The sequence below is a fragment of the Bactrocera tryoni genome, unplaced genomic scaffold, assembly GCF_016617805.1.
Source record: "Bactrocera tryoni isolate S06 unplaced genomic scaffold, CSIRO_BtryS06_freeze2 scaffold_11, whole genome shotgun sequence".
NCBI lineage: Eukaryota > Metazoa > Arthropoda > Insecta > Diptera > Tephritidae > Bactrocera > Bactrocera tryoni.
Genome location: NW_024395824.1, coordinates 16573410 through 16584332, shown reverse-complemented (window position 1 = coordinate 16584332; position 10923 = coordinate 16573410).

Here is a 10923-nt window from a genome sequence, read left to right as displayed (position 1 = left end):
TTTGACTTCAGAATTTTGATTTTAGAATTTTGACCGTTTCCCAGTTTAACTTAACTGCTGACCTTCTGTGTAAATTAAATCGTGATAATTATTGAGTATTTTGTTTAGAGCGCTCTTTTCTTCTGTATTTAAATTCTTAAATAAATTTTGTAAAACTTTATCATTTATATTGATTGTATTTAAGTAATGAAATTCGTTTATTTTACTATATGGATAATCTTTCACAAATTTAATTTCGATGTTATTTATAGTAATACTTTCTTTGTCCATATAAATAATTGCCTTAAGTGGTTTTAAAATATTTTGTCCTAGAATTGCATCAAAAGTTTTTCCCTCAAAGCTGGTTAACTTCCATGACATTGTTGCATCTTTTTTAAATTCCTTTGGTAAATTGGTAATTGTTGGATATCTTACTTTTTGCACTGTACGAATCCAAGAAAAACGCTATGGAATGTTCAACTCAAAAAGACAAAAAGATGTAGTTTATTCAAAAGTTAAAATGCAAGTGAAAGAATGTTCTGGTTTTTGGGTTTCTTACAAAACTAAAAATCAGGGTTACTCAAAAATGTAAGTTGCTAAAGGGTTGCATTTCAACACGCCACCTCAACGAACATATTTGAGCATTACAAGTAAATATATTTAACTCAAGTTCAACATTTTAGTAAATTTTTCATGATTAGGTCTGGCTAGGTTCTTAGTAAATATGTCTGCAATCATATTACTAGTGCTGCAGTAATTAAGTTCGATTTCGCCACCTCGATAGATATTTCTTATAAAATGATATTTAATATCAATGTGTTTACTTCGAGCGTGGTATACGGGGTTCTTGACTAAATTCATCGCGCTTAAATTATCTCCGTTCACTATCATCGCATCCGGGCATTCGAGTTCCATTTCAGTTAATAGCTGCTTCAAGTAAACAGCTTCTTTAACAACGCATGCTAGCGCCATGTATTCGGCTTCTGTGCTGCTAAGTGCTACCGTCGTCTGCTTTTTACATTCGTATGAAAACACTCCTCCGGCTAACATAACTGCATACCCAGTATACGATTTCCGATCACCCGTGTCGCCACCCCAGTCGGAATCCACAAAACACTCAATTGGTTTACCGGTTTTGTTATACCTCAGTTGCATATCTTGTGTGGTGCATAAAAACCTTAAAATGCGCTTTGCTGCTGATAAGTGTTCTACATGTGGATCATTGTTACGCTGTGCTAGCTTACAAACCGAGTGCAAGATATCAGGTCGCGTGCACACAGCTAGATACATAAGTGACCCAATGAGTGATTGATACTGCACCTGATCTGCTTTTTTACAATTTTGGTCATTACACACAACTTGGTGTCCTGGATCTAAAGGGATGGCGATCGGTCGACAATTTTCCATTTGGTACTGGCGCAATAACCTTTTAATATGTCCCTTCTGACTAATGGCAATAGCTCCAGTTTCACCATCTCTCTCAACCTCCATGCTTAAAAGTGCTGGACTTGACCCTTGTCCACAACTTCAACTTTATTTGATATCATATTCTTTATAAGTTTTAAGTGACTGTAATCCGAGCTGGCAATCAGTAAGTCATCAACATAAACGGCTATAATATTCAACTGCTTGCCCCTGTGCATAACATATACGCACGGTTCACACTCACACTGTTTGAATCCTATCTGCTTCAATATGGAATCTAATTTCATATTCCATTGGCGACCGGATTGCTTAAGGCCATATAAAGCTTTCTTTAACTTTAAGCAATGATCAGGATAACGCTTATCCACAAACATTTCGGGTTGATTCATATAAATATCTTCAGACAAATCGCTATTCAAATAAGCGGTGGATACATCCATTTGATGTAAGTGCAAACGGTATTCCGCTGCTATCGCAAAAATCATTCGGATGGTATTGTAACGTACGACGGGTGAAAAAGTCTCGGTATAGTTTACACCGTAAATTTGCGAACACCCTTTCGCAACCAACCTCGCTTTAAACCGTTCTACATTTCCATCCTTATTTCTTTTGACCGCGAACACCCATTTATTACGCACTGGTTTTTGCTCTCTTGGTAGCTTCACAAGTTCCCAAGTCTTGTTCTTCAACAACGATTCGTATTCAACTTTCATTGCATTGTACCAATCGCCAGAAAGTTCACTTGATAACGCCTCACCTACTGTATCAGGTACTTTAATATCGTCATACGTCAACAAGCTTAAGTAATTATACTGTTTTTTCGGTCTACCGCATTCACCAGTACGAATTAATTTAGGTCTACCTGGCCCACGTTTAAGTGGAGTTGGTTCATCTTCAGCAGACTCGAAATCGTCATCACTTTTCTCTGGCTGCATGCCACCATCATCGACAACTTCATCTTCGTTCGCGTTATCGTTTGCCTCATCAACTTGAATGACAGGTGCCTGAACCATCTGCTCATCGTCGGAAATGTGTATCGGATTCAATACGTCTAAAATTGCCTCATGCTGTTGCTTGTGTTGCGTTTGCTCGATGAAGTATACATCCCTACTAACAATTAAACGCTTTGCTTCTTTATCGTACAATCTATACGCCTTTGAAGTGTCAGAATATCCTACCATAACATATTCTTTACCCTTTGGTTTGAATTTGTCTCGCTGCCGTTTATCAAGTGCCACTGCAAATGATCCAAACGCTCTTAAATGCGCCACCGTTGGCTTAAGCCCATGCCATGCTTCATAAGGCGTTACACTATCTAACGCTTTGGTTGGAGAACGATTCCGCAAATACGCGGACGTAGATACCGCTTCACCCCATAACGACTGTTCGAGACCTGCACCCAGCAACATACACCTTGCCATTTCAAGTAGAGTGCGATTTAATCTCTCAGCAGCACCATTTTGCTGTGGCGTATACGGGACCGTAAGTTGCCGTAAAATGCCATTCGCTTTTAAATATTCATCAAAAATATTGTTGACAAACTCTGTCCCATTATCGCTTCTTAATATCTTTAATTTCTCCCCAGTTTGACGCTCTGCCATTGCTTTAAATTCCTTGAATTTTTCGAACACCTCGCTTTTGTGCCGTAAAAAATACACGAATATATAGCGCGTTTTATCATCCATGAAGGTTAAGAAGTATCGGGCTCCACCGATCGATGCAACATTTACCGGACCGCAAACATCAGTATGCACCACCCCCAATACATCGGCTGCATAATTTTGTGAGCTACTATATGACCGCTGAGTGCATTTACTCGACATGCACAAAGCGCAGTTGACATCAGTCGGTATGTTTATCGGAAGTCCAAACACCATCTGCTTATTACTAAGCTGCCGTAAACTTGCGAAATTCAGATGGCCAAATCTATTATGCCACTTCATCACGTCGTCAGCAATTTTCTTCGCAAAGAACAATTTATTTTTATTTATTACAAGTAAATATAAATCTCTGACCTTTTGTGCACATAATATTATTCCTCCGTGCTTGTCAAAGAACTTCGCCGTGCTTCCCTTGAATTCAACAGTGTAGCCACTGTTAACTGCTCTGGCAACTGATACAAAGTTGCACTGTAAACCCGGCACGAACAAAACATCTACGAGAGTCACATCAAACTCGATTGTTCTCAATCGAACAACACCTTTGCCTTTTGCTAATATTTTGTGTTCCGCCGCTAATATAATTGTTTCTTCACACGGCTCGAACTCATCAAACATGTTGCGGTTGCAACATAAGTGTGAAGAAGCGCCGCTGTCAACGCACCAAACATCGTTGTGTAAAATTCTGCTACTAACAGCAGCAAACAGTCCGTTTCTTGTTACATTTTGATGCGAAGATTTTTCTCGATCTTTCCCTTTACATTGTGCGGCGAAATGACCTTTTTTGCCACAACTATAACATTTTAAATTTGATTTTTTGTTATTGTCATTGCGTTTGCTTGCGGTACCTGCGCTGTCGTTCGATTTTGCATGTTCAAAATATTTTTTCTTGCGTTTGTGTTTGCGTGTGCTACGAAAGCTTGCACGCTACTCTCGGTATGCTCAGACTGGCATGTTTTACGTCGCTCGCCTTCTTCTATTAACTTAATTTTAACAGCAGTGAGATTTGGTAGTTCATCGCGAGACTCCAAAGCAACCACCAAACTCTCAAATGATTTCGGCAGACTTGCAAGAAGCATAATAACGAATAAATCATCCTGGAGACACACTCCAATTTCAGCAAGCTTCTCTACGACTGCCGTGAACTTGCAAACGTATTGCTGGACACACTCACCGTCATTCATTCGAATTCCAAGTAACTGCTTGAACAAAGTTACCTTTCTCACAGGCCCTTTTGGTCTATGCACTTCTTGTAGACATTTCCACGCCTCATTCGCCGATTTGCAGTTTTTAATGTGGCTTATCTGCATAGGCGTAATGCTGAGGATTATTGTTGCTTTTGCCTTATCATCTTTTGCCTTCCACAGCAACACAGCTTTTTCATCGGCACCTTCTTTTGGAGCGGGCAATTCTCCGCACGTAACAGGCCACAACTCTTGGTGGACAAGCACACTTTGTAGCTGCAAGTTCCATGAGTCATAATTGGACTCATCCAATTTTTCTATGTTAAAAAGCGACGAACTCATATCTTTTATTAATTACTTAACGCGATTTACTAGGTTCCCAGGAATTTGCACCTGGGCCCATAACCTGTTGGATATCTTACTTTTTGCACTGTACGAATCCAAGAAAAACGCTATGGAATGTTCAACTCAAAAAGACAAAAAGATGTAGTTTATTCAAAAGTTAAAATGCAAGTGAAAGAATGTTCTGGTTTTTGGGTTTCTTACAAAACTAAAAATCAGGGTTACTCAAAAATGTAAGTTGCTAAAGGGTTGCATTTCAACAGTAATAATTTCAAAATTAATTTTAGTTTCACTATTTAAAGGTTTAAATTCTAATGGAACTTGAAGTGGAATTCTTTTGTAGTAAGGTAGTACTTTTTCATTTAGAAGTGAAGTAGTTGAGCCAGTAACTACTAAACATGAAACAGTATTGTTTTCTATGTGGAGCTCTATTATGGGTAATGTTCCCTTGAGGCTATAACATGAAAATTTGAAACTTGGTTATTATAAATTTAATCAATCTGTGCGTAATCTGTATAGTCTGTAGTTCACTTCTTCTAAAATTTGGGCTATTATATTGATAGGAATTTTGCAACCGAAATTTATTATTAATTTGACTTGAATAATTCTGCCTTGGCAAAAACTTTCTATTTTGATCAGGATAGAATTTCTGAAAATGTTTATTATAATTTTTCAAATATTGTTGATTTATTTTATATTCTTGTTATCTCTGTTATAGTTGTAACTTGAATCTGTATGTCTACTTTGTTTTGCATGGTTATAGTAATCATCATTGAAATTTATACTATTACACTTATTCTGATTACGAATTAAACCTTCGCTTTCTAATAAATTATAAGCATCTGATAAGCAATTTATATTCCCATTTATAATTATCGAAGCCAAATTAGCATCTATATTATTCAAAAATGTTCTTAAAATGATTTTTTCATTATTTCGAGGTCTAAATTCTATTGGTTTACTTACATCGTATTCAAATTTTTCGTTTAATTTGTATAATATATTTATTAACAATTCAAAATAAATTCTAATGTTAGTATGTCGAAGAGCAAACGCTTGCTGGTAAAGTTGATGGTATGTCTCCTTAATGCCGAAAGTTCTGATTAGGGTTGCTTTGATTTCGATCCAGTTTGCATCTGACGATATAGTACGAATTGCATGTAATGCCTTACCTTGAATTTTATTTAGGATTACCCTTCGCATGCTGTTGGATCTGTATACTGCATTCCAGTACGGCGTCGACTTCTCTTAAAAATGAAGAGAGGGCATATATGTCGTCTCCGCGGAATTCGTGAACTCTGTGTGCATCTTTCACAATATCGTTCACTGACAACTGCAATGCTGGTCGGTTCTCACTGGAACTATTTGGATGAGTTGCCATTGCCGGTTGGTTCTCACTGGAACTAATTGGATTAGTTGTCATTGCCAAGTACCGCTAGTCGAAGTGTTGGAGTTAATCATCCGATCGCAAAATTGTTGTTATATACTTCTTTTTAAAGGTGACCTTACTGTTTGCTACCATGTGGTGACATGTAGGTTATGTTACAACGTGGCAACGTATATGGGTATTTCCATGGTCGAGAACGCGACAGTCGTACGCCTTTGAAGTGCATAAACCAAAAGTAAAAAAATTAACAAAAAAAATGTGTTGTTACTATTCGAAAGCTTTTCATTATCACTATGCATAGTACAAAATGTAGGAGCTTTCGATAATTTGTTTCCAATTCATTAGCAATAAACATGGGATCAAGAACGCAACAAAAAATAGAACTTGCTTTCGACTACATATAGAAAAATGCAAGATTCTGCGAAACGCAACAATATATTTTAGAATGATTAATTTAAACTAAAAAGGACTAAAAAGGGCTTCTTTTGATATATTTCTTGTTGATATATTTTCATCGGTGTTTTTTTTACAAGCTTAAATGTAATTTAGCACGTGACATTTAGAACGCGACATATTTGCCTTCCATGATTCTAATGACGATTACTATAATAATTCCAATTCAAAAAATGAAATTGAAAACAAAAATAAAAATTCATATAAGAAAATAAGTAAAAATAAATGAGAAATGTTTTTTTATGAAATATTTTTTTTCAATGAATATGCGGTTTGAGCTACTTTTAATTTCAAATGATCGTCACAGGAGATCGAATGCAGTTTTCGGGTTTTGATATTTCTTTTCTTGCTAAGCCACATGTTTTACCTATCTACATATATAAATAAATATACATGCTAAAAAAAGCAAAAAAAATATTTTTCAAAAAAGTTATACTTACGGTAGCGAACGCGACACATTTCAAAAACCAATTAAAATATTTTGTATGAATATAAGATACTGAAACTTTTTTTTTAAATTTAGGTCACTAAAATTGATTTAAATATAAATTTGCAGCCACGTGTTACGATCGATCGCAAACTACTGATAAAAAATAATGATTTACGGACAAGAACGCGACAAAACAATATCAATGAAAGCAAAATAAAATTTACCGTTATCGAGCTTCGTTTGGTCTCGTTGATTTTTTTGTATTCATTGTTGTTCCTAGCAAGATTTAATAAGACTAGTGCAAACATAATAAGAATTTACGTATTATCAAAAAATACAAAAATAAAAAGGCATTAAAGGTACACAAATGCTACTTTCCACGCTATTTCAACTTTTAGGTCATTTTTCTAACAAAAACCCTTGAGATAAGCTGCAAATCATATTATATTATAAAAATATATGTATTTTTTTTATATAATATCAGAAAAAATTATTTGTTTATCACTATTTTAATTTTTGCTCCCGGTAGACCTTTCTATGGAAAAACCCATATGTTTAATTTTGATTTGCACATTAGCGACGATAATTTTTTTTAAATATTTTTATTTTTTTTATATCAAAAAAGTATTGGTGGAGCATTGGTAGCACCTTTTAATAGTTCAGAGCATGTTATAGTTTTTGCATACACATGTATAAAACTATGGATTGCCGTAAATAATTTGCAGGTTAACGAATTTTTTTGACAATACCATTTTGCAGACAATACCATACCATGTAGCATAAACAATATGCTACATACATATGAACATGTACATGAATTGAGAATTAACAAATGAAAGCGACTGCAATAATAAAGAATAATATATATCTGAGTAAACCCAGAGATATGAATGATTGGTTAAGAAAGTACCTACATCTAACAGCTACCTTAACTACCTAATAATAATCTATCTCCGAACTAAATTTCATCAAAATCCGTTCAGCTGTTTAGGGATGATAGAGCAAAACTCCCAGCACAAACCATTAAAACATGACTAACTCAATTCAGTTTTCTGCCTACTTCCTACCCCCTAAGTACGATGACGTGATCATTTTGATCTGATATCCGTTTTTAGGTAACCATCTATTACCTTACTAACGTTCATCAAAATCCGTTCAGCCGTTTAGACGTGAAAGAGCAAAAGTCCCAACAAAAACGACTAAAAATCACTAACTCAATTTAGTTATCTGCCTACTGCCTACCCCCTAAGAACGATGGCGTGATTATTTATAGCCTATGACTATTTCTAGGTTATCATCTATCACCATACTAAATTTCATCAAAATCCGTTCAGCCGTTTAGGCGTGAAAGAGTAACAGACAGACAGAGTTACTTTCGCATTTATAATATTAATATGGATTTCAAATATTAATCTGTTTGAATGCTATAATGTAAAAAGTAAGAAAGGACTAAGTTCGGATGGAACCCAACATTTAATACTCGTGCAACTTGCAAGAATCAAAACCAGGGTGGTACTTTAAAGTGCAAACCGTCAACCAGAGGATCGGAATCCAAGCAATTATATACTATATACAGTGGAAGTTGCTTAACTCGAATCGCCATAATCTACAAAAAAAAAACTTAGAGTTAGAGAAACTTCGAGTTATGAAAGGGAATTTGTATTAAATTTTACTTCTATTGCCAAGTCAAAAGTCGATTTATGGAAATTCAACTGTATAGATATATACAAATATATACTAATATACAAGAGGGAACCTATACCAATCATATGGAGTAAAGTCTCCCGGATGTTATGTTTTTGTTAAATGAGGCTAGATGAAGTTTTTGCCCCATTTTATCCAATTAAGGCACAAATATACATTGTTATCAGTAAAACACGCTCTCTCATTTTCATAGAGATAACTCACATGTTGGGCGATATATAGGGTATAAAGTCAGCTGGAAGTTCGATAGTCGTTGTGTCAAGTATATGGAAGCTAAGGGAAGTATTAACACCTTTCAACCCATTTTCGAGTCATAAGAATAAGAAATAAGGATGTTATGTACCGAATTTAGTTTAAATATGTGATTTCATCTAAAAATGGGCGGTACCACGCCCATCGTCCAATTTTTACACCGGCTCCTCTAAAGCCCTTTTAAAGCATTTCGGTGATAAAATTAAATGTCTTAGGCGTATTTATTTATTGATTTATCGCTCTTTAAGTAGTTTTTACCAATGCTGTTATGTGGGGAGAAGGCGAAGTTACTATCAGACTTTTTCCATTTTTAACCCGTAGCTAATAGTTCTTATAAAAATTGTTTTAAGTGAATTTGGATTTTGTAGCTGTAGTGGTCTAGATGGTATGTGCATTAAACCATGCCCCATCTACGAACACGCAGTTTTTTTTGCTAAAGAAGACGTGCACCAAGTCACATTAATCTTAACGGACGGACAGACGGACAGTTGCCCAGATTTCAACTTTTCTCGTTATCCTGATCATTTATGTATATATGTACATATATATAACCTCATATCTACCTCGATTAGTTTTAGGTGATACGTGCAACCGTAAGGTGAGCAACACTATTATATTCTGTAGCAACATGTTGCAAGAGTAGAAAAATTAATCACTGAATATACAAGCAAAATCGACAAAATCCATTTATTTTATTTAAAATAGTCTCCTTCTGCTTCAATACAGCTTTTTGCACGGTTCAAAAGCATGTCGAACAAGTGATTTAGCTGGTTGGCAGGTATGGCCGCCAGTATGCCGGTGCAACCCTTTTGAATGACCTCTACGCCTGCATAACGCTTTCCTTTTTTAGTCAAATAATCGATCACAATGACGTCCTTCGAATGTTGGATTCTGAGAAATTTTTGGTCGTCAGTCAATTTGTGCCTAACAAACCGTGCACAAACCTTTCGTAAGCCCAAATGTTTGGTCAAAATGCGATATATCGATGTTTTGGAGATGTTCAATTCCATTTCCATGAATTTCAATGATGATTTCGGCTGATTTTTGATGAACTCACGCACAGTTTCGATGGAATTTCCGATGATCACGGATTTTGATTGGCCCACATGATGATCGTTATTTATGTCGTCACGATCCTTTTGAAAACGTTGAAACCACTCGTGCACTCTGCTACGGGATAGCCAATCATCGCCATAAACTTGTTTCATCAATTGAAACGTTTCGGTAAAAATTGTACCAATTTTAAAAGAAGATTTAATGTTGGCTCTTTGTTCTAAGATCGTTTTCGCACCGATAACACAATCATACTGACACTTAAAACGCAATAACTTCACTTACAATCAATGAAATGTCATGAAATTCTCACTGGACAATCTGGACAATAAAAATATCAGATTCTAACACACTAGTCGACATATGGATGGCGCCACTAGGGGGTGCTAGATTCAAAAAGTTCCGGTTTAATTTGGACTACCAGGCTTAAGCGTTTCAAACCATGATGCAATGTCACACATACAAGTATACCGAATGCCTTACAAAATATTACACTTTCTTGGGCTGCTTTGCAATTGACGTTTTCAAAGTCAACCATCGTTTTACACGATCTGAACTAGTATATGAACTGTCAACTATCATGAACTGAATACACGCATATATGCCTTAAAGCTAACGCCAAAAACGAAAAAAAACTTTGACTTAACATTAGTGCACTCTTATTATAAATTATTGCCGGTTAAATTGAAACGGCTAAAAAAATTTGAATTTTTTTGGTCAAGATGACCTTTATTGTTAATTGTTCTGCTAAGACTAAATTACAATTTCAATTATCAATTATTTATAACTTAAAAATTATTTATGCTAGCACTATTGATTTATTTATTTGTGTCTCGTTATTCCGCATGTGCCGGATGTTGATTTGTTAATTGCTCGACAATTGTTGCAATGGTTGCTTTATTGTTGGTCAGCATTAGTTCCTGGCTGTAGTTTATACTGCGCGTGCCGGATGTTGATTGGTATATTGTTTATCCAGCATTATTCTGTTTATCGCAAATGACTATTGATGAGTGTTTTTGGTTGTCGATTAAAACTGTGGAATTGCGATATTGAAGG